The sequence below is a fragment of the Lytechinus pictus genome, unplaced genomic scaffold (genome assembly GCF_037042905.1).
Source record: "Lytechinus pictus isolate F3 Inbred unplaced genomic scaffold, Lp3.0 scaffold_20, whole genome shotgun sequence".
NCBI lineage: Eukaryota > Metazoa > Echinodermata > Echinoidea > Temnopleuroida > Toxopneustidae > Lytechinus > Lytechinus pictus.
Window position 1 is genome coordinate 5346334 of NW_026974141.1, and position 24416 is coordinate 5370749.

The 24416-nt window shown below is 38.4% G+C and overlaps 1 long non-coding RNA gene and 1 pseudogene across 1 annotated transcript; both read left to right on the forward strand.

Moving 5' to 3' along the window:
• The first annotated feature begins 2422 nt into the window (after window positions 1-2422).
• LOC135157864 (uncharacterized) lies at window positions 2423-14561 on the forward strand. Its single transcript, XR_010296785.1, has 3 exons — window positions 2423-2743; window positions 10246-11041; window positions 13689-14561. It is a non-coding gene; the product is annotated as an uncharacterized LOC135157864 (long non-coding RNA).
• On the forward strand, window positions 14218-14287 carry LOC129283430 (U6 spliceosomal RNA; annotated as a pseudogene).
• Window positions 14562-24416: the final 9855 nt, after the last annotated feature.

The following is a 24416-nucleotide window of genomic DNA, read 5'->3' on the forward strand; positions in this document are numbered from 1 at the left end:
GTAAACAAAGAACTCAGTCATATTTTCTTGTAATTAAAAAACCCTACAAGTATTCGGTGTCGACAAACAATAAGGAATAGCGCACTCTACGACAAATTAACGTAATTGCGTTTTAAGACGATGAATATATTCGCGTACGAAGACGAGACAAGCAAGTTGGACAATTTTGTTAACGGACTTATCGATGCAAGTGATTGAGATAAATTTAATATCCATGATGGACGCTTTCGAGCCAGTGATACACTGCATTTGAAGAAGAACATTTAATATTTCATATTGAATGAGTATATGTTGGTTGACTACGGTGTTAGTTTTGTTTTTATAAGACCTTTATCTTGTATGCTGCTAAAAATTCTGAGTTTGGAGTTGTTTTGTTGCCCGACGATGCCATTGATTTTGGTTTAAAATTGCATACAAGCCCAATGATACTGAACCTGCACAGTTGCACGGTACTTTACATGGACTTGGCTAGTTCTGTCGTCGATGGTGTCAGGGGTTGTACGTCACAAAAATATTGAAAAGTATACATTTTGGTGCATTAAATACGGGGCAGCTGCTAGTATATGACGTCACAGATCATAAAAACTCAAACTTCTAATAACTATCTTAATCTTTGATGGGCTTGCCGCAAACTTTCACCAATATATCTTTCAGCTAATTTTACAGTAAACCATTTGTCAGGGTGAATTTCCCCTTCAAGACAGGTCGATAGAATGGTACCTAAGAAACACCTAAAAATTCAAATCCCTGATTCGCTACACATTTCAAAATTAATGCGGTAACCGTTACCATAGAAACTAGGTTAGGAACCTGATATCCACTTGGACTAGGTGCAATGAGGTATTGCTCTGAAAAACTGAACACTAGTTGCTATTATTATATCATTTACATTAAACTATATACGTATCATATCAATATCTATTCGGATCCATTATGATGTTGAAATATGAAAAATTGCTTTTATTACATAACGTTTTGTTATTTTTCTGTTATCCAAGTTATGCCAGTGGTTCAAAGAAATCCCGAACTTGTCTATTTCAGTGTGTTAATGGTAAGGCACATTGGTACATTAAAATTTGTTGGTTATGTATGGGATGAAGTGCTGTTCTACTATACGAACTGGCCAAGATAAATACTGTCATCAATCACTAACTGAAATTATTTTGGCATGAAATGGTTTGAGTTTGATCATATCAACGATAATGTATAGACCTAAAATGATGACAGAAAAATCCATATAATATCTAATCAGTTCATAATACTCCTTTCGTCGAGAGGAGTCCATTCAAGTTCAATGACTATGACTGATATTAACCGAAAAGGTTCTGTTTGTTTCCTTGTTGATGTAGCATATCATGATCTTTACCTCTGCCATTTTTACCTCTGCCATTATTACCTCTGCCATTTTTACCTCTGCCATTTTTACATCTGCCATTTTTACCTCTACCATTTTTACCTCTGCCATTTTTACCTCTGCCATTTGTACCTCTGCCATTTTTACCTCTGCCATTATTACCTCTGCCATTATTACCTCTGCCATTATTACCTCTGCCATTTTTACCCGGCACCTAGATTTATGACCCCCCCCCCTTTTTTTGAAAACTCCTTACCCCACCTTCCCTCCCGTCTCGTACTTTTCATATTTTTCCCTTTTCCGTCTTTTACTTCTTTTTGAGTTTCAGATTCTTATACCTCAAGTATAATAGAATTCGTTTGCATTCAGCATTTCACATTTTCTACTTTTTGGTGTATCTTTTGTAAATATGTATGCATGTACGTAGGTTATTTACTCCAAATTGTTTCATATTTTGGTTTGTTTGTTCTTGTTTTAAACGATTGATTATAAAAGTTTATAACATTCTGGTGGCCTAGTATGGCCCACAAGCTAAGCTTCTTAGTAGGTCACCACGTTTTTTTTCCATCTTGTCTCATTCATGTTGCAAATGTTTCATACTATGTATTATATATATATATTATTGTGTAATTATTTACTTTTGTTCTTTGCTATTTACTTGTAATGCAATGATTTACTGTTTCTGTTGTTGTCGGAATTGAAACGAAATTAAAATTCATTCATTTATTCTTCACAAAAAACCTCGTTTATCACCGATTAACTGATTTTCCGGCGAAAAGAAAAGAATTTATCGCCGATAAACGAAGTTTTGTCGTTAAAAAACTCCTCTGTGTTTTGACAAAATGATTTTTCTTTCCTCAATGAACCGAGCTTTTCGATCGAAAAAAAAACACCCTGAGTTAATCGCCTTCATATGGGACAAATGGCGCACCATACTTCCACCCAACCAAGTGGTGAATTCTGAAGTCAGAACGCCTTCCTCTATTTACATAACAAAACTCAAAACATAAGCACGTGCGTGACTGGTTGATAGTTTTCCCGGTAGTTCTTACACGTCTGCCCGCGCTTGCTCCTGAACGTGTGACTGTGCAGGTCAATCTTCTGAAACGAGAAATTAGATATGGTTGCGTTTGCTTTTGCAGCCGAGAGAATGTTTGACTTTCCGATGTATTCCATCCTAAACTACTAAAGCTTTTGCAAAGTATCAATCGGCTGGAACAGAGTTCCCAGATTGGACCAGCAACTGTCTTGTCTACCGCAAGGTCATCGCACCAATAGAGATGTTTGGTCGCGGGGATCGTGTCCTTCTCTCGGATCTACGCCGACTGCCCCGGCGACGCGAAGCATCAACGATCCGCTGATAGTTGGTGAATGATCATTTCACTGGTGGTAAGTTTCTCTCACCTAAACACCGTGATGGATGGTGTGTAGCCTAGGGATAAAAACCATGGAGATGTATCACAGGCGTATTTTGCATTTCGCCGTGGAAAGTTAAATAAGAAATATAATCCGAAGAAATATTATGTAAGTTTTTATTGAATGAAGTAATTGACAAAGGTGAAGGCTGGTTTGGACATAGGGAAGTCATAATTATTTTGAGGTGGTGGATTTGAAGTAGATAAAATAATGACAGGTACCACATCATAAGGAGCCTGTCCCTGGAGGCCTGAACGATACTGTGCCTAACTGTTTCACGTTGGTACGAACAAGTGTGGAATTGAAATGGAGTGCAAGAAATTAAACTTGTTGATTTTTTTAAAATTCTTTCTTTCTTATTATGTTTATTACTAATTAGGATGGAATTATTATGGTTTTGCGGGGGGAGGGGGGGGGGGGCGTATATGCATCATATTGCAATGGCGCAGAGTTCAACTCTTATGTCTTATGAAGAAAGAATAATTTTGCATGTCCAAGGCCGCTTATCTAAGCTGTATTAATGGCCAGCAGGGAAAATGTTAGTCATATTCGATGGTTTTGCAAATCCATGCCACGCAAATTTGATAAACACCATGCGCATCTGGTTGATTGCTAAATGACATAATTGTAGTTCGTTGTGTTTATATTGAGGTGGGAATTAGAAGTCAGCGGGCTCCATTGTCTTCATATCAAGCATGTTGTGGCTTGATAGTAGTTTCGTTGACCCCATCTCCGTATCTCCAGGGGCCGAGGAACGGTTCTGCGGTATAATTATTCATGAAATACTGGAGATGTCAAAGGTAACCTGCACACCTTCACGACTGTTCCACGATCCGACTTTGGAACTTATCGCATTTTGCTTATTTTATAAAACTGTGCATGAAAAGTATCGTTATATTTGAGGTTTGAATTAACTCTACAAATACGCGTATAATTCTGGTGATTTTAAGACTCTATCTAAACCTTCCAATATTCCCTCTTGAAATATCAGATTAATTGTTTTGAAGGTCATTATGTCTCGCATAAATATTATTGCAGAAAACGTCCATGTGGTGCTTCACTGATATACATGTATAGTGAATACACAATTAAGATGCCCGGCTGTTCGCTTGTTTCTACTACGTTTGTGATCATGGTGTGACTATGCGACCAGCTAATACCCGGCCAAACCAGAGGCCTGGTCAGAACCATGCAGAGACGATTATGATTGATAAAATAATGATCTTGGCCTTCATTTCCCCCTCCCAATTCGTTTACTTCAAAGCGCTTTGGTGTCCTCCATTTAAAACTTTATACAGTTCTTCCTCCCAACTTCCCGGTTCTAATAAACAAAAATTCGTCGAAGGGAGGTCTAATCAGGAACAACAAATGATGGTATAGTTTTATATAAGGATTTTTCTAAGGGGGGTTCAAATAACATCTATATTTTAGGAATCCTTATTCCGTATATTTCGATTATGAGCTAGGCAACGATGATATAACTTGAAGTTTTTATCGCCGTTCTATATACCTCTTCATCTCTATTTATTTTTCTTCTTTCTCTAAAACAAAGTCAACATATACTCTTTTCACAATAGCTGTTATTTTCAAGTTTTCCTTTCCAATGCGTTGTATTTTTATGTTTTTCACAATCTCTGGGGTCCGTTGCAGAAAGAGTTGCGTGTAAACGCAAGTCAACAAATCAATCGCAAGTCCCAAATGCGTGCTGTTGATTGGTTAAAAATCAAGTTGCACATGATTTTTAGAATTGCGATTGATTGCAACGGGCCCCAGACCACGTTTCTCCAAAAGCATTACTTTCACTTTATCATTTTGTTTCCTTTTATGTTTTGTTCTTATTTTCCTCGAACACTTTCCCTCTGTATTGTGCCATCCATTTCACGTTTTTGATATTCTACGTGGGTTCTTAATATAGTGTTTTTCTTTATTTCAATCTTCTTACACCTGGCTTTTGTTATGGCATCCCAGAAAGTAATGAGGCTGAGTATGTTTTCCATTGTTTAATCGTACAGGGTAGTATACTGTGACAAGTTTAATAGAAATTGTAATCCCTTAGCGTAAAGCCTTAAGCCGCCACCAACAATGGCAGTTTAACCCTTTGCGTGCGACGGGCTTCCACAGAAGCCCAGCGAGTCGTTCACTTAGCTACGACGGGCTTCTACAGAAGCCGAGAAATGTTTGGTTTAATTCAGTTAAGTTTTTCAGCTTTTTCGTAATTTTTATGTACTAAAACCTCTGACACTATTTCCTTCATAAACCTATTTCGATAACAGATTGAAAAAAATATACAGCTACGTGGGGAAAAATCCCGAAAATAGGAAATCATTTCAACTTTACCCGATTTTTTCGTTGGAGTCGGACGGGGAGGATACATTTTGTGACGAGCACGTACGCGCGCGCATAAGGCCTGATAACGTGATTTGTTCTGATCACGTGATTTGATCCGTATCGTTGTTCTGATAGATATATATGGTAGTATACTATACGCTAACATCTTTTCTGCAAGATCGTCACGTAATAAGCTCCGCGTTTATTCACCATTTTCGTCTTATTTGTTTAATCAAGAAGATATTACTCTAGATAGAATGATATCTCCTTGGTTTCATCGATCGATTGCATTTTCAGAAAAGCAAAAAGCTTGTAATGTCTTAATACTTTGAGCTGATCTCGGTGCACTTTTGAACTTTTTCCCTCCCCATCATCCCTCTTCTTCTCATTATTTTTGTCTACTATTCTGAAAAAAAAGGAGAAAAGAAAGCAGTTTAGCACACCATTCATCTTCTGCTCTTTTCAAAAGGGGAACGTCCACGTAGTTCATGATATCGGCACTACCCGAACAAAAGAATGTCTGGGCGGCCACTCAAACAAATTCCTTCCGAAAAGAGCAGGATACAGATGGTCAACGTCCCGAACAAAAGGAAGATTAGTGTTTATCGGCAGGATGACCCATTGAACGCTTTTCGTACTTAGCAATACAAAAAGCTTTTATGAATCCTTTTTTCGACCAACATACCGTATCTAAAAAAATGTCTCATTACCGACAACACAGGTGCTTATGACATCCGTCAGTGATTCATATTGCAAAAAGGCGCTTCCCCTGGGTGATGATGCATATAAGGATGAACGAATAATTATTTAGGGAAATTATCGAAAAAATATGTTCAAATGTCAGGGAGGACGAGAGAGAATGAGATAAAGGAATATCTACTTAAACGAATTACAACATGACTTTATTTTTTGGTTAGATTACTTAAAAAAAATCCCACAATGTTTGTTTGTTGCAACTCGGTCCTAAGACCCTTGTCAAACTGATGACTTTTTATCATTGTTCTTGTTTGACCCCTCCCCCCCCCCGATATAAATGTTCTGACCTACACTCTAATATTGCTTGTTTGTCTCCTCTCTCCGATTTTCTGCTTTTAATTGCGAGTAACGCGGTAGAAAAGATAAGAATAAAGACCGTCCTGGCCCCCTTTTCCCCCGTTACGACCAAAAAAAAAAATCGCATTTTGGGCGCTTACCATGGTTAGCATCTAAACCAAAATGTTTGGAAAAAGATGTTATACAGGGACTGCAATGTTTTTATGGTGCAGGTGTTGAGCTGTGGGACGGGGATGGAGCGGCTAAAAAAATACACTTTGTTAATTCATGTCATTTTACAGAATGAATTTATATTAGGTTAGGTTTTAGAAGCTCTTCATCTTATTTCCTTTTCTCACCCAGATGAAAACTTTTGCAATGAAAAGTTGACGGTAACATAATTACTTCAAATGATAAAACCAATAATGAACTAAAAGTTTCCTCGCGCGAAATGGAGGAAATAGAATGATACAGGATGATAAATTACGCTAAGGCACCCCCTATAAAGAAAACACGTTTGTATGGCGTGTCACCCGATAGAATCCTCTCAATCCTACAAACTTTTATTCATGTGTAACCTACACCCCCCCAAAAAAAAAGGTTGATACCGATCCAAATTATATTGATTTTCGTACTTTTTGCCAATTATTTCTTTCTCATTTTTTAATTGGCGAATAGCGTGGTAGAAAAGATTCATAGAGGAAAAAATTGTTTCCGTGACTGAATGTGGGAGGGAGTGGACCGCCCGAAAAAAAAATCAGAAATTTATATAGACTTCGGATTTTTTGTACATGTTTGCTGAAAGGGGTGAGGACGGTGAGGACTGAAACTTCCTACCAACTCCGCCGCCTCTGTACTATTAGATTGAACGATAGAGACAAAAATGAATTCGAACTATTGTGAATGTTTTTTAATGATTTATTATCGGTTGTGAAATCAAGGAGACAATAGAACAAAACGAAAGAACAAATAAAAAAAAAAACACTTATGATTGCGGATGCTATAATTTATTCAAGAAAAAATACTTTCTTTTACTTTCAGTAATGGCTTTGCTCTTTTTGAGGGAATAGTAAGATAAAGAAACGTAGAAAGTGAAAAGAAGAGAGTTGGGAGGTATGATTTCAGACTTACAATTTTAGTCACTTTTATTCGTTTAACTCTTTGAAATAATTTCAGGATATTACAAATCGAATACCGATGCGGAAACTTCAGGAACAAAATTATTTTATTACTATAATATCTGCGGGGGAAATCGAATTAAATGAAACATATAATTTAAAAAAAATCTAAAAAAGTAAATTACTTTTAGTGAAAGATTGAGGCCTCTGTCTTGCCATAACCCTAAGCCCCAGGTTCACAAAAAATAGTTTAGTCGTACATTTTTATACGATGATGATGAAGATCATCATCATATTGTCTTTTGTGAAAGATATCTACCCACGTTTTCAATATAGAAAATGGAAGATGATATAGAATTTTTTGTGAAATGACAGTTACAATAGTAATTTTAGAAGGTTTTTCGGGACATTATTTGAGAAACAGGGGGAAAAACCCCCAAAATTTTCGACATGATGACCACGATGCAATAGGACGAGAGGCCCACAAATGCAACCATCTCCGATCACTACAAGTTGGCAAAAACGAGGCATTGATCTCTCGAAACCGTTACCGATGAAGAGAGAGAGAGGGGGGGGGGGATGTTACATGTAATGTAAAATGACAGGTACTGAGAAGAAAAAATCAGAAAGAAAGGATTGAGGGGGATGGGGGCGGGTATATACCTCGTTATCCAAATCGGGAAGAAAGAAGACGATACAGATATAATTCAAATGAGAAGAACTCAGAGAAAAAAGGTGTAGAAGGGAGGGGATATAGAAAGACGATAGATATAAGGGAATGAAAGCAGTAGATAATACATTCAGTTACAGGTTAGAAACCAGAGAAAGGGAAAACGAGGAAATCCCTAATTGGTACCGTTTTATAAATACATTATACATGCACATGTTATATGAAAAATGCGCAATAATTTAAACAAATTTACCATCCGCCAGTCAAATAGAATAATTTCAGTAGCTTTCAAGTGTTATATAAAATTTGTAAACAAATTTTATATAAAACGGGCCCCTGGAAAACTTTTGAACCCACCCCCCGCTTTCTCTCGTTCTCTCATCCGATATTGCTCTTATTTTTGTCTTCTATTTCAAAGGAAACAAATAGAAACTAAAGGAATTAAGAACACCGTTTATCCTCTGCTCTTTTAAAAATGAACAAAAGAAAGTCATGGCGGACGCTCAAACAAATTCCTTATAAAAAAGAGGGGACTAATAGCCAACGCCCTGAATAAAAGGAAGATTAGTGTATTTCGTCAGGATGACCTAGTAAATGCTTCTCGTATTTAGCGATACAAAAAGCTCTCAGAAATACTACTTTTCATATTACGACAGTAACAATAAAAAAAGTAAATGTTTACTTATTTAAGACATGCAGGCGCTTAACCCTAAATCTCCCGGGGTATTTTGATTCTTGTCATTCCCGGGGGGGGGGGGGGCATTATGCCCCCCCCCTTAAGATCTTGGCCGCCGATCGCGCGAGCGACGCAAAAATTTGCACGCTGGTAGTGTGCGATGTAATCTACAATAATTTGGTCTCAAAATTTGCGCGAGACTTGAAAGTAAAAAGTCAGTGAGCGGCGAGGTCAAAAAATTTCGCGCAGCAGATAAATCGCGAAAATTGTCAATAGTGGAGGGGTTGAGCTGAATGTGGGAGGGAGTGATCCGGCCCCTAAAAATCACAAATTTATGGACTTCGCGTTTTTGTATACGTTTGCTGAATGGAGGGGGGGGGGGGGGTGGAATGACGCCTCATACCGACTCCAACGCATCTGTATTTAATTGAACGAGTACAAAGATAGAGACAAAACGGGATACAAATCTTTCATGGCTTATTTATTACTTTTGTTTTCGGTTGTGAAAAAAATCCAGAACGGTTAAAAAATGAATAAAATGAAAGAAAAAAAATACTTAGATGCTAAAATTTCAATAGATAAAAATAATTTACTTTCTCTCATTGTGACGAACAGTAATCGGTAGCATGGTTATTTTGGAGGGAAAAGGGAGATAGAAAAATGAAACGTAGAACGAGACGAGGAGAGCGTTGGGAGGTATGATTTCAGATTTGAGTCACATTTACCCCCTTCACTCTTTGAAATTGTAACAGGAAAACAAATCGAACACTGGTATGCAATCTCCAGGAACAAAATTATGTTTTATTGCAAACTGTAATTTATGAGAAGAAGAAACCAAAGGCGATTTTTAGTGAAACATTGAGGCCACCGTCTTGAAGCCCAGAAGCCAAAAATCACAAAATAGTTTCGGACTTTCGTTGCGCAGCATCATCATTATACTTGCAAGGGAATTTATTCACCCTTTTTATTCATTCTGAAAAATAAAGGTATTTGATATGCTGTGATTTCACCCAAAACGGATTATCGTCGTAATTATACACTTTGCAAATGATCTGAATACAAGGGGGTAAAGAAACCATTTATGAGTAGCGTTACAATAGGCAATGAAAAAAAGCACTAGAGCAGACAACAAAGCGGTATCGATCGAACCCGACTTGTCCGCGCGTGCTGATTGCCCTTACGCATTTTTGTACACAGTGCCTATTGACTTGGGAAAAAGCAAAGATTTGACAAAATAACACAACTTTTTCCTCGTAAATTTCTTAACTATTCTGTTGATTTGAGAAGCGAGACCGTTAATTCTAGAAAGAAAAATGTCTGATCTTTCATCTTTACATTTACTAAAAATCCTGAAAATACTTCAGTTTGGCGCAATTAGCAATAGATTAGGAAAACACCGCCACAGATCCAAATACCAGCAATGTACAAAAACGGCTCCGCCGCAGGGAGAGGTATCCGGTTTCGCGGGCCCGCACGCAAAGGGTTAAGTTAATTATCCGCTGGTGGTTATTGTCGGTAGTCAGCACGCACAATCACACTTAACTGAGTAGTCTTTTGTTTGCTTTGGATTTCGTGTGAACTTCTTTTCTATTTACAAACAAGAGAGTATTACTTCAGCATTAATTTGATCATTTCGATTGATTTTTTGCAGGATTGGCATCTTTGCACCCGGGGGGGGGGGGGGGGGGGCAGTCAAATATATTGCTGTACACATGCGTGACCAAAAAAAAAACGCGTTTAAAGGGATGTTTTTTCAGTTTTGGACGCGGGCCGCGCGTGCACTCGTTAAGGTATCAAAAAGGGTGGTTTTGAAAGACTGGTCAATGGTCAATCGTAGGGTCAAATGTATTTAGGGTATCTTTTTTCCAAAGCTTTTTTTCTTCTTCTAAGATTGGCCAAACGTGTTAAGGGTATGTTCTTTCTCCAAGCTTTTCCCCGAGGCTTTTTCCTCCTCGTTTCTGAAAAGTGTTCAGGTTGTTCCCGATTGTGGTATTGCACTGGGGGTATGCAATACCCATGTATATACATGTAGTTTTGTCTATATTTAAATATACGGTTAGCAAGAAGATAAAACTTGTTTAGGAGTCATATTCTGGCGACAACTTAGGGGCCAAAATGCGTAAATGAAGCTCGCGGAAAACATGTTTAGAGGGGTTATTTTGCGCACAGAGAAACACTCGTTTAGGGGGTGTTTGGAAATAATTTGGCCACGCATGCGTACAGTAATAGATTTGACTGCCCCCCCGGGCTTTGCACGCCCTAAGTCCCGCCTGCTACAATTACTTCGCTGGACTAAGGAGTCTGACTGTGGAGCCTACAATGCCATGTATACTGAAGGTCCTTTCAAATGGAGACATCAAATTTTATATGTACTAGTCTTTGCGTGGAGACCCACTTGTTGATCAAAGTTTCAATCGGGGTCTGTGCCTGCAGACTACCCTAAGTCGGTAAGTGGAAATGGGTTTGCTATCTTTCTTATGAATATATTAACTCAATCAATGATTCATTGCCATTATTTTATTCTCTTATTACATTCACAATGATCACTACTTCCTTTCCTGTTACGTGTTTGTATGTTAGTCTGCGTTTCTTCATTTTCGCTTATCATAATGTTCATCCCTCTTTTCACTGCTCAATATTTTTCGTTTTCTCTTCAACCCAATGCCCCCCCCTCTCTGAATAGTACGATTCAATGCCCCTTTCACAACTGATCCACAATCAGTTTGCGATCTCCGGCAACATTTTTTCCCCTGGTATTGCACGATCGTTCGCTTTGTGTCTTGCGAGCACTCGTAGTCATTGTGGAGGATCGCCCATCGCACGAACCCGAAATGGTCATGACTATTTGCATCTCAACTTTGAATGTGTACAAAATCCAAACGCGATCAAATGCGATCAATTTGGTATCAGATAGTAGGACCAGTCGTGCAAGTGTTGTTCAACGTTGCACGAAATGATGCGAGAGTTGGCACGACTAAGTAGTCGCACCTAGTCGGCTGGAGGTCGTGAAACACTTGAACGTGCGCTAGTGACCTATATACAGAGACCAGCCTTGTGACTGAATGCGACAACACATGTATTGAAATACAGAGAAGATTAAGGGGCTTTCACAATTGTTCGTACGATCGTTTGCGATCATTTGGTCACAACATAATGTTGCACAGAACCGCAACGGTTGTAACAAGTCGCACCATCAATTGTGAAAGGGGCTTTAGCATGGGCTCCTACGACTGGATGCCGCCAGTACACCATGAGTCTGTGGCACGGCCGATCGCAATGCCGTCTTATGAGTTAAGGGGCTTTCACAATCGCTCTTGCGATCGTTTGCGATCATTTGGTCACAATATATGTTGCACACAATCGCAACGGTTGTAAGCAGTCGCATCACCAATTGAGAAAGGGGCTTTAGATACGATTGATGCCTGTTGCAGCCTGTCGTGCGATCGAATAAAAATCGCGAAGGGTCGCAGACCAAGGGGCTTTATGCGTTTATTCTCTTCTTTTCGGTCTGGTCATCCGTCTTTCTTTAATATGTTAAATCTTTTTTTCTTTAATGGTTATACACCCTTTCCTCTTTATAAATTACTGATCATATTTGTGGACCTTCCCTGTCTTTTTCTTTTTCTATCCTGGTTTATGTATATTATATGTTCAGTCCCGGGGTTTGGTCTCTGTATTGGTACAAAATTCCACTCTTGTTCGCTGCGTGTCCAGTCTCGCTTTTATGGCCATCATCTTTTCTTTGTACGATACTCCTTTTATCTACACCCTTTGTTAGTTCTCTTTTCATGGTCTGTCCACTCGCTTTTGTTTGTAAGGTGCACTCTCTTAATACCTGTATGATCACTTTTGTCTATACATATGATGTATGTTCACTCTTTATATAGTTCAATCTCTTTTCACTTTAGTTTTCACAATGTTTTCACTGTATTTGATCCTCCCTCGCTCCGCTATATCTCGGATTATATTCACTTCTGTGATTTGTCTTTGTATATCATTTTACTCTCGCCCCTCTTCGTGTTGACTATAGTCTTTCTGCTGCCTTTTCTCTTCTATTATTACATTTTCACTAACTTTTATATTCACTCTCTTTTCTTAAAATATATGTTCGCTTTCTTTTCTTGATATATGCTCGCTCTGTTTTCTTGATAAATATATTTGCTCTCTTTTCATATGTATGTTCCTTCTCTTTTCTTGATATATATGCTCGCTCTCTTTTCTTGATATATATGTTCGCTCTCTTTTCTTGATATATATCAAGAAAAGAGAATGAACATATATATATATCAAGAAAAGAGAGCGATCATATACATCTCAAGAAAAGAGAGCGAACATATATATATGTTCGCTCTCTTTTCTTGATATACATGTATATATGTTCGTTCCCTTTTCCTGATATATATGTTCGCTCACTTTTCTTGAGATATATATGTTCGTTCTCTTTTCTTGATATATATGTTCGCTCTCATTCTTGATATATGTATGTTCCCTTTTCTTGATATATGTTCGTTTTCTTTTAATTATGTTCATCCTACTTTCTCTGTTATTTTCGATCCCTTTTCTCTCATATCGGTATAGGCCGATGTTTACTATAGCCCTCTTTCCTATATAATTATATTCATTTCTCTTTCCTGTATATGCTCATCTCCCTATGTACTTATATATATATACATGTATATTCATCTCCCTTTTTCTATTATGCCCACTATGTATTTTACTCTGCTTTACTTAGTACTTAATCTTCATTTACTCATACACTATTAAACTTAGCATCCGCAATCTCATTCCGTATACTTTCTTCCCCCATCTGTGTGTTATTGTTTTTTCTGCAAAATACACGTGTTTTCACCTTCTATTCTCTACTTGCTGAACCTCTCTCTCTATCCCTGTGTATTCGGATTGAATATATTTTCCCAACATCCGAAATTATTATTGATTGTGATCTGCTACAGTTACTCTGTCTTGAACTTTAATGTTCCTTTGTAAAGTTAGACTTATGTTATTTCACCATGAGTAATAAATATACGTTAATACATACATGGAGCTTTTCATTTGATGTTATAGATAATATGTTTTTTTTCTAATCTCTTTCAGACTATGACTAGGGTTACTGGGAACTAGACCAGCGGAGAGTAAAGGAATATCCATATTACCCTCAGTATTACAGATGTCTACGGTGCACCGTCTATCAGCAAATATCTGCATGGGTCTACTTCAATTACAACGATTCCCGTCTGTACTTTGTCAACGTTGCAGTCAACAAAGAGATCAAGAGCGCCATAGACGTCTGCTTGTTATTATTCTCTCGGATATTATTACAAATGGAAAGCTTCCTGTGGACTTTGATCACACATTACGAGCATCGGTGTGCGTCGGTGGCTCGGTTCCATATAATCGATTTGCATAAAGGCTTGTGCTTGGTTCCTATTGGTGGGAGCTCTGGTCACGTGACAAATCTATTATACCTTCCAGTTGTTATTATGATCAGTCGGTCAATAGTACCTATTATATCCCGCCGGAGCGTCGCTATTCTACGGGTACACGTGGTGCTGGCGTGCTAACTGTGTAGAGTTTGAAATACATGTGCTCTAGTTTAAATTGAGAGAGGTTTCCTGACATAGTCGTGTTCGCTTCGGCAACACATCTATTAAAATTGGAACGATACAGAGAAGATTAGCATGGCCCCTGCGCAAAAGCTACCGACTAATCTTCTCTGTCCCCGCGTCCCATAGGCCCCCACGCCGGCGCTGTTTTGATGATTTTTGGGCAGATCGTCTGCCATAGAAGGAGGGCGGAGCTATCGCTGGCGTGGGAAATGGAGCCTTGTTTGAAAACAAATCGGTCGGGTTCGGGCGTATGGAACGCCGGAGAGGGGGAAAAAGAAAGTAAATAATGAAATTTTAGGCACGATTTTTATTGTAATGTAATGACGGTTGATTTTTTAATAAATGCATTTTGTTTGAAATGAAATGAATGTATTTTGCATTTATGTTTCGTGTTCATTGTATTTTTCACTTCTGAAAGAGAGAGAGAGGGTGGGGGGGTAGATAGACAGAATAATTAATAGATAAACAAAGATATGTATGTATATGTATATATAGATAGATATTAGATGAATAAATAAGAAGAATATTAGATAGATAGATAGATAAATAAATAAATAGAAAATGAAAGAATGGAAGGAAAGATATATCTTGTCCTTTCAAATTTATTGATTAGAGAGAGAGGGGGGGGGGGGGTTAGGGGGGGATAAAGTAATGAAAAAGAAATAGAATGAGGAGGGGGGGGGATAAAGTAATGAAAAAGAAATAGAATGAGAGAAAGATCCTTCATTTATTCATTCCATGACTCATTTATTCATTCTTTCTTTCATTCATTCATTCATTCATTCATTTATTCATTCATTCCTGGACTCATTCATTCATTTATTCATTCCTTGACTCATTCATTTATTATTTCTTTCATTCATTCCTTGACTCATTCATTAATTCATTTACTCATTCATTCATTTTTTTATTCATTCATGCCTTCTTTATTAATTTATAATTGAAGCAAACGTTTATTTCCCATTTCTCCTTCCCCAGGGAATAAATAATAAACCTTTCAAAAGATTTGTTGTAGTTTAGTCATGAATAAACAGAAAAAAAAAAATATATATATATATATATATATATATATATATATGTAGTTGTAAGTGTGGAAAAAGGTATTAAGTCACATTTATACAAGAAGGATGCAAGTCACATTTTAAAAAATAATTATTTTCAAGAAGTCATTAAGATTTTTGACTGTGAGTGCTAAAAGGTAGTAAATCCCATTTACGAGTGTGGAAAAAGGTATTAAGTCACATTTATACAAGAAGGATGCAAGTCACAATTTAAGAAATAATTATTTTCAAGAAGTCATTAAGATTTTTTAGTGTGAGTGCTAAAAGGTAGTAAATCCCATTTATGAGTGTGGAAAAAGGTATTAAGTCACATTTATACCAAAAGGAAGCAAGTCACAATTTAAGAAATAATTATTTTCAAGAAGTCATTAAGATTTTTGAGTGTGAGTGCTAAAAGGTAGTAAATCCCATTTATGAGTGTGGAAAAAGGTATTAAGTCACATTTATACCAAAAGGAAGCAAGTCACAATTTAAGAAATAATTATTTTCAAGAAGTCATTAAGATTTTTGAGTGTGAGTGCTAAAAGGTAGTAAATCCCATTTATGAGTGTGGAAAAAGGTATTAAGTCACATTTATACAAGAAGGATGCGAGTGCCGAAAGGTTGTAAATCCCTCCCCCATCATTTTTAATCTCTCTCTTTTTCTATGTCTTTTCCTCTCCTGGGATTTTTCATGAAGCATTACTTGGTTTTCCCTCTGCTTTTGACAAGGGCTTGGGACCTTCAAAACATCAACCAATTTTCAACAAATTTGAATGGCAGTTTGAAGAAAGTTGGTTAATGTCTTGGCAGCATTAAAAACCAAACTAGTTGACATTATCACACTAGTTTTAAGAGACCGCTCCACAAAGTCATCGCAAATGATGCTCAACATATTAAATATGGAGCTCCACAAGGATACCCGTGAACGATCGGAAAAAATAGTCACCTTAGGAGTTGCTTGTCTAAGGTACAGTACTTTGTTGTATAACATCCAACATTTATATTTCTTTACATGTTTCATTGTTACTAAATTCTGTTGCACATACATTCCACTAAGTCCTCAATGCTTATCCATCATGGATATCGTACTATAGCACTGAGACGTCGTGAATGTCGATATAACTTGAGTCACCACTCGAGATGCTCAATGATTACAAGAACCAGAGCTCCTCGGGGTACTTTGTGGCGGTGAAAATGAGTTTCTATCAGATTGTAGCTTTTCTCAAAAACTGCTGAAATATCCCATCTGCTTTCGTAGTTGTATTGCATTTGAAAATTGCTGGTCAATGATTCCTCACTATTCTGCTGCCGCTGTTGTCATCTAACAATTTTTTGTAATATGTTCTGTATCTTCCAGATGGTCTTTCACTGTTGTTTTAAAACCTGTCCTTATTTGTCAATGAATGTTTAAACCCTTTTTCATCTGATTTGACGTATATATGAAGCTGCCCACAATCTCCTCTTTCTACCTATACTGTTTCCTCTCTCCTTGAAGGTAATCTTCATTCCATTTTTCTCATTCCTCTGGTTTCTCATTAGTGTGTCCTAAATCCATAGATTCGATGTTGCTTGTGCCTGACTGGTGCAATGATCCACTTTAACAGGTCTTGTTTTTCATCCTGCAGGAGGTCTTAATCCCCCTTCCTACTGGCATAGCTTCCAGTAGGTGGCGCCAGTTTAGTCGCCGGCGACCCGACTTCTGCCGTCTTGATATATTCACTGCACTAGTCCTTCTTGGCTTCCTCCTTGTCAGCTTTCAGCTTTGCTAGTCGCCGTTCTGACATCATCGCCTTCCATTCAGCCAAGGGTTGGTTCTGGGATGTCTCGCAATACCAGCTGCCATAATATTGAGTGTGAGTCTCTCGATCCCTTGGTTGATGACACTGGCTGCATACAATCGGACCTTTCCGGGCCTTGTAAACCTTGGTAGAAACCTGTCCTTCGAGTCGTTGCTGTGCTCTGCGCTTCCTGTTGTAATGGGTGGACTTCGGGAGTGATGAAGGTGGTGGTAGACTCGGCTGTGGTACACTGGGCCGCCAGGTAGGAGGTGTAGGCTGGATGGACCGGAATCCAGGGACAGAGACTGTAGTTGGGGCAGGGGTGGACACAGGGGTTGATGGTACGGCCATTACAGGAACAGGAACCAGAACAAATGTTGGTTGTGCTATTGGTGCCCTCATCTTTGCCTGACCGACTGTGTTGGAAACCATCGGGAACTGGTAGGGCCTTTGGATGGGAGGTGGTGGCAAGGCATGTGGTTTCTCCTTTGGTGGTGGGACAGATTGGTGGGCAGTCATGCTAGGTCTAGGTGCCGAAGCTCCCATCTCCAATGCACTCCTCTCCTCTTCTTTAGATCTTCGGTTATGCCTGTACATGAAATAAGAAAAGGAAGAGGAAGAAAAATGGCATTAGACAGGCTGTATTTCATAGGGAGATAGATATTGCTAAAGATACGATCTATTGCTACATTTGAAATACTTTGTAATAACACAGATAAATTTTGTTACAAATAAAATTGTGATGCCATTGAATTGCTTCATTATATTTTAAGTTGTCTTTGATTTCAAATTGCTGTATTATTTAATTCAGGGGAACGATGCCAGGTATGATTGATATACCATATTAATTATCTGTATGTTCCAAAGTATGTAAAAGAAATCAATTCATTTCAATAAAAGACATTTCCAAGTGCTCGAAATTTAACTCATTTTACAATATTCTTACCATTGAATGAGGACATATCGATTGATATCTAACAATTGTAGGCGGGTGTTGGATGTTATGTGGGTGGAGGCCAGGACCCTGCTTCGAATGTTCTTGTAGTCATGGATGATAGTGGTCCACCTGGGAATGACTCTCCCTTTGTGCCTCTGGTGCTCTGGGTAGTAGCTGCAGAGCTGACCAATGACATACTCCATAACCCTGTTGGCGTTGGGTACGGAGGCGGGTCCTGAGTTACTTCCAAGAAAGCATCTGTACGAGGGGAGGAAAAAATATACAAAGATAGAAAAATACATCAAGAAATCGTGTACAGCACACTTCAACTGCTGGTTGTATTGCTGTAAGTGAAAGTAATAAGGTGATTGATATAAACGAAGAACTGGAATGTGATGAATGAAATCCATATCGGCGAGTTGAGATACTTCTTTGTTATTCTATATCTTTGCAAAGTAGACAAGAAGGCTGCTCATGATTGCATCATGATAAATCACCCAGAAAAATTAATAGAGTTGAATGTACATACCTTTGAGTACTCTCTATGCCTGGGACAACTGGAGATGTTCCTCTGGCTTTGAAGCGTCCTTTGGTGAGCTTCTCTTGGTGACGGGCCGGGCGTCTCACTTGTTGGTCGTATGGATCCAATTCGCTCCAAAGTTTCACGATCTGTTTGGAGTCCCTGGAGCTCATCAGATGTTCGTCACCTCTGAGTTTGAGGAGGTAGTTCCCCAGTGCTTGCACACGGTCGTAACCTGGTCTGCGACCTGTGTGCTCCTCCTGTAAAAGTAAAATTACAATAAAGAGGACAATGCATATGATGGGATTAACAAAAGAGAATTGCACATTGATAAACAGTGTGACTCCAATCTATATGTCATTTTCTATAGCCATCCATTTATAAAATGTCTAGTGATTATAACAGGAACATCAAATAAAAAAAGTGAAATAAATAATATTTTTAAATGCAAGCTTTGTATGTAAGACCAGAAACATGATAACATCTTAAAATAAATTAATTATTCAGGCCAACTTGTTCTGAATGAAGCCAACAATAACATGTATTATTTCTTTCCCATGGACACTTGAAATGAATCATTAATGCTTATTTCATTTTATTCATTTATTATAATAGATAAATGAATGAAATAAGCATTATAAAAATAAAGGTTATTTCTCTTACGTCGGACTCTTCTCTAAGATCCACATCTTCAACATCCTTCACTTCTTCATCTCCAGCAAGTGTTCCACCATCCGGTGTGTCATCCCTTGGAGAATCGGGTGCCCGGGAGACAGTTGCTGGTGCTGTGGATGTTCTGTGAATTGAAGTTGGTGGTGGTGAATCTGGAGCACGTGATACTGTTGCCGGTGCCTTGGATGTGTGGGGTCTGCATCTGGTGGATGGAACCGGCAGTGATGATCTCTGTGATCTGTGTTTCTGTGGTGTTGCTGTAGGTAAAATGAGATAGAAGAAATAGAAATAATATTTTATAATGTTGGGAAGTCACTCAGAAGATTTATTATTGGGTTTTTGCAGGTATATCGAATTGTTATTTAATTTAGCAATGAAGAATACATTGATCCAAAAATGGTACAATGTCGTACAAAGAAATAAAAAAGTAAAAGATACAGCATGTGTTTGGACTGCAACAACATCTGAGCAGCAGTGTAAGTTCTCAATTGTCATGGAATAAATTGTTGAAGTAAAGCTCGTAGTAATGACTCCCTGAAAATACAATCAAAGAAAAGTCGTTGAAAATATAGGAAATACTCACTGCTAACGTGCTGTGGTACTGATTGCTGGCTTGACACTCTCGAGGCACGTCGGGATGAAGCAGGGCTTACTCCAAACTCCGGGGGTGGCTCAGTCGGGTCCTTTACGTCCTCTTCTTCCCGACGTCCTACGTCCTCGCCATCATCATCTTCTACCTCCCCTTCATCAGGATGCATGGGAAGTAGCTCCTCGTTGGTCTGGTTGAAGAGATATTCCAGGCCGATAAGCTCCCCTGTAACAAATAAATTGACAGAAAGAAAGGAATACAGATCTAGATAAATTTTGAATAAATGGAATTAAAATTGAGATAACAAAATAATTCATTTCATCAGTTCAATGCATTTTATATTGACATAACTCATAGACCATTAGGAGTCATATATGAATGGACTACAATAGAAAAGGCATTGGCATACCTGTGTGTTTCTGGGGTGCAGTCAGAGTAGGGTTGATCTTAAGTCCGAACAGCTTCTCGGTCAACCGGTTGACATCGTACTCATTGTAGGTGCCATATGATGCGTGAGAAGGCGCAGTGGCAGCTTCAGCATCCCTTGCACGATCGCAGTTCCATCGATGTACCCCCTCAAGAAGGTAGGCCTGGAAGTGGACATTGTTGGCTGATGTCCCTGAAAAATGAAATGAACAAAGTATTTCTAATGTATTATGAAATGTATCCATTGCAATACACAAAAGGAATGTAGACAGAAACCTGTAGAAATAAAGATGCTCCAAATAGTGACATGATGGTGAAGAATCAGCATGATCTTACATTGACAGATTTTATAGCACTTGTTTTACAACACTTTAAGTGATATAAGACATGAACTTACCAGGGATGAACCGGTTCATGTGAAGATGGAAGGACTCCAGCGATGTTGACCCTCTAGCACATCTGTACACAGGCAATGTGATGCCACCTTTCACTGACTCTCCTATCTTGGTGTAGAGCTGGACATCTGGTGGATCTTGTAGGCATGCGATGTGTTTCTGCTGTGAGTCCCAAATCTCCCACACTCTGTCGGAGTCAAAGAGGGGAACACCGAGTGTGTCATGTCCTCCCTCGCCATCCAAGGAAGCCAAGAGATCTCCGATGAGTTGGGTAGTCTCCTCCGTTCCTCTGGTCACTCGTCTGCAGTGTCGTGCGATCGAGCTCTTTCCAAGGTGCTTCAGGATGACCTCATCAGAAGTTTCAGCGATGCATTGGTCCCTGAGTTCACCTCTCTTTGCGGCGATGAGTTGATTCAGGTCGTCTGCGCTCCATGCAAAGATGCAGGCTGACAACCGTCTCAGAAAGAACGGGTAGAGTTGGTGCTCAGTGCTGGTGCATCCTCTAGCAAGCCTCCTCATGAAGTGCCAGACGTCAAGTCGGACAGGCATGTCTGGCCACCCCCTGAAGATCCTGGATTCCGCACCACAGCAGCCTCTGTCCACGTACAGAAGCTCTGGTCTAGGTTGGCCGGCTGCTGCATACCGTCTCTGGATGCCCTTGATCATCTCGTAGAGACCGGCTCCCTCGCCAACAGTCATCACGGACATCAGTACTTGTCCGTACTCGTTGCCGACGTTGGTTGCCCAAGCAGCAGTCCCTGCTGACTCGCCTCTCAGTTTCCTTGTGATCTGTGATGAAAAGATAAATTTCAGAAATGGAATGAATTTCAAGTATCTTATACAATCATACACATTTATATTATACAGAGAAATGAAGGAAGTAAAGAAACATTGATAAACAAACAGGAATGAGATTACAATTATTAATCAAAGTCTTAATTGAAAGTCCTTAAAGTGTAATTTTTTTGCTGTCAGTCACCACTTAAACCACACAAGCAACAATAAAATAATTAGATGCTTAAAAGTGGTTGATTACAAACGTTCATCACCCATTTTCTTGAATTTTTTAAGTTAACCATTTTGTTACACAAGATGATATTACATCAAATGAATAGCACATTCATGTTCACCTTCTTGGTCGAGTCCATCTTGAGGATACGGCCGAATGTAGATGTGATGCTAGCCTTCACTTCATCGATGCGCTCCAGCACGTCGTTGCAGTACACCGTCAGGAGCCAACGATACGTGGGAAGAGAAGACATTGCGGGCGGTGGTGGGCAGTTTGGTCGATTGATGAGGCCCCTTTCACTGGCATTGACGAACTCCTCAACCACAGAACAATACTGGGCAGTCTTTGCAAGCCAAGCATCGGTGTGGACCTCTTTGAGCTTGCGGATCATCTGGAATGGTCCGTTGCCAAGTGTCCTGTCCCGCATCATCCCGATGATTTTCCTGTCACAAGCACCTCTGTAGCAAAAAGAAGATATTTAGGAATCAGTATATCAGTGCGAATTTCCATCTGTCATAGGGTTTTGAAATATCGCATTATAGCAGTATAGGGTGCAATGAAGTAAAGTATTAATAATTAAAATTGTATTTATATTGCGCTTATTTATATTGCGCTTAACATGATGTATCTAAGCGCTTGACAAATAGCATACATTAATATAATTGAACATTTAACAAACAAGAAAGGAAATGTAAAGTGTAAAGTATTTTCATATTACAAATTAGGTAAACAAAGGGCCTACTCAAGTTGGGAAATACAAGATAATGATAATAATAAGTCAATGACGTTAATTAATTAAATATTTTGAAAACAATAAGTTAAAGAAATAAATTATCAGAAATACAATGACATATGAATTGTGTTATAATAATAAAGCAATGCAAAAGCTATACATAAACAAGAAATAAAGGAATATTCTTTGGATATTGACAAGATATTCACTAACCTGTATGTGAGCAAGACCGGGAATGACAGCCGGTGACTGGTGTCCAGTTGGTCTAAGATGGGCTTGCTCCAACTGATGAACTTCTTGTGACACTTTCTGCATTCCAGGTACTCAGCACCCATGTTGTAGAATCCATCAATGTCCATGACCTGTCGCACATGGGAGTAGACACCGGCTGATAACAGCTCCTGACCGTTGCATTCTTTGTTGGGACAAAGAATCTTCAATCCCCAAAGCTTGCGAGGCATCCACATCAGCAGTTTGGTTGCAAAGTAACGTGCTGGCTTTGGAGCTTGGCCTTGAGCGAACTGTGGTAAAGGTGGGAAGAACCAAAGTGTGTTGATCTTCTGCATGTCAAACTCAGGCTTCCCACGTGCTGACACCTTGAACAAAGCACGTGAAACCCACTGATGATCCTGACGTGGTAGTGTCTGCTTCCACCCTTCGGTCAGGAGGTACTCTGGAAAAAAAAGTACAAAGATAATTTAGACGAATATACAGATATATTAATCTTTGAAAGAGATTCAAGTCACATCATAATAATGTAACATGCTGGTACATTGAAAAATGAAATCAGGAGAATAAAGGCAAATAAAATAAGGAAAACAATATTTGTCTTCTAATAATGTACAAGTAATGATACAGTTATGACATTATCAAGCTACTTCTTCTCTATGTAGGTGTCGTCCAATCATTGTTCACACTAATCGTGCAAAAAAGTTCAATCTTAAATGGCAGGTGCAAGGGAAGACAGTCTCTACTATAAAGAAACATATGTATTTATTTCAATGCTTTCAAGGTATTCTCAATAACCACACGTGTAGTGCACACTAACAAAAAATTATATCTAGTGTTGGACTTTATTAGATTGGTTGCAGTACATATTTCTTGTCCCATAAGTTAAATGTCCAGAAAAGAAAAAATGAACCACATTTACCTGTCTTATCTCCGTCATCTGCTACTGCTCTCTTGCATGTTGAAGTCACTTTTCTTGATGTAGTGGCTTCTAAAAGGAAAAAACAAAACAAAACATTGATTATTAGAGGAGAGGGATATTCAAATTCTTAAAAAAGTGATCAGTGAAATAATATGAGCATTCACATTTCCTGTTAACACATTAACACTGAATGAAGAGTATGTTCTACATTTTAGCTTTGATGGAATTTTTAATGAATTCCTTTTTTTTATGCTTTAATATATTTACTTTGTTTTTGTTTTTTACATTACTCAAATTCCTCTCTTTCTTCCATTTTATACACCTCCTCTATTGCTCTCTCGCATTCCTTTCCTCTTTTCAATTACAAGTAGGTTTTTTTTTAGCAAAGCCATTTCAAGAAAGACCAATACAAAATTTACATTATGTGTTAACTTATAATACAATACGCACCTGCAGAATCTAAGGAGGAACGTTGTAGAAATGCTTCAATCAACTGAGCATCAGTGAGGTCATCATCGAAAACTTGTCCCTCACCTTTTGGGGGAAGTATAAAGTTCATATTGATATCAACCTAATATTTTAATATTCATTCACTGTCAATATTTATGCTATTTGGTCATAAATATCCCAAGGAATGTTTTATGAAAGTTATCACCAATGACTTAATTGTCAGAGAGCTTGCTATAATAGGTGGCATCACTGCAATAATTAACAATTAAATTATATTTATTAACAATTTCTATTCATGAACAATCATTCTATTTATTAACGCTATAAACACCACTTGTGGTTGCAATCTTAAAATGGCAATCTTAAAATGACATTTAATAGCTAATGGAAAAAAATGTGTCATTGGTGATAAATTAGCAAAATAAGCAGAGTTAAATAAAATATGTTGGGCATTTTAAAAACATTATCAATACACTGTGCCGCATATACATTCTTCTCACTACTGATCGTTAGA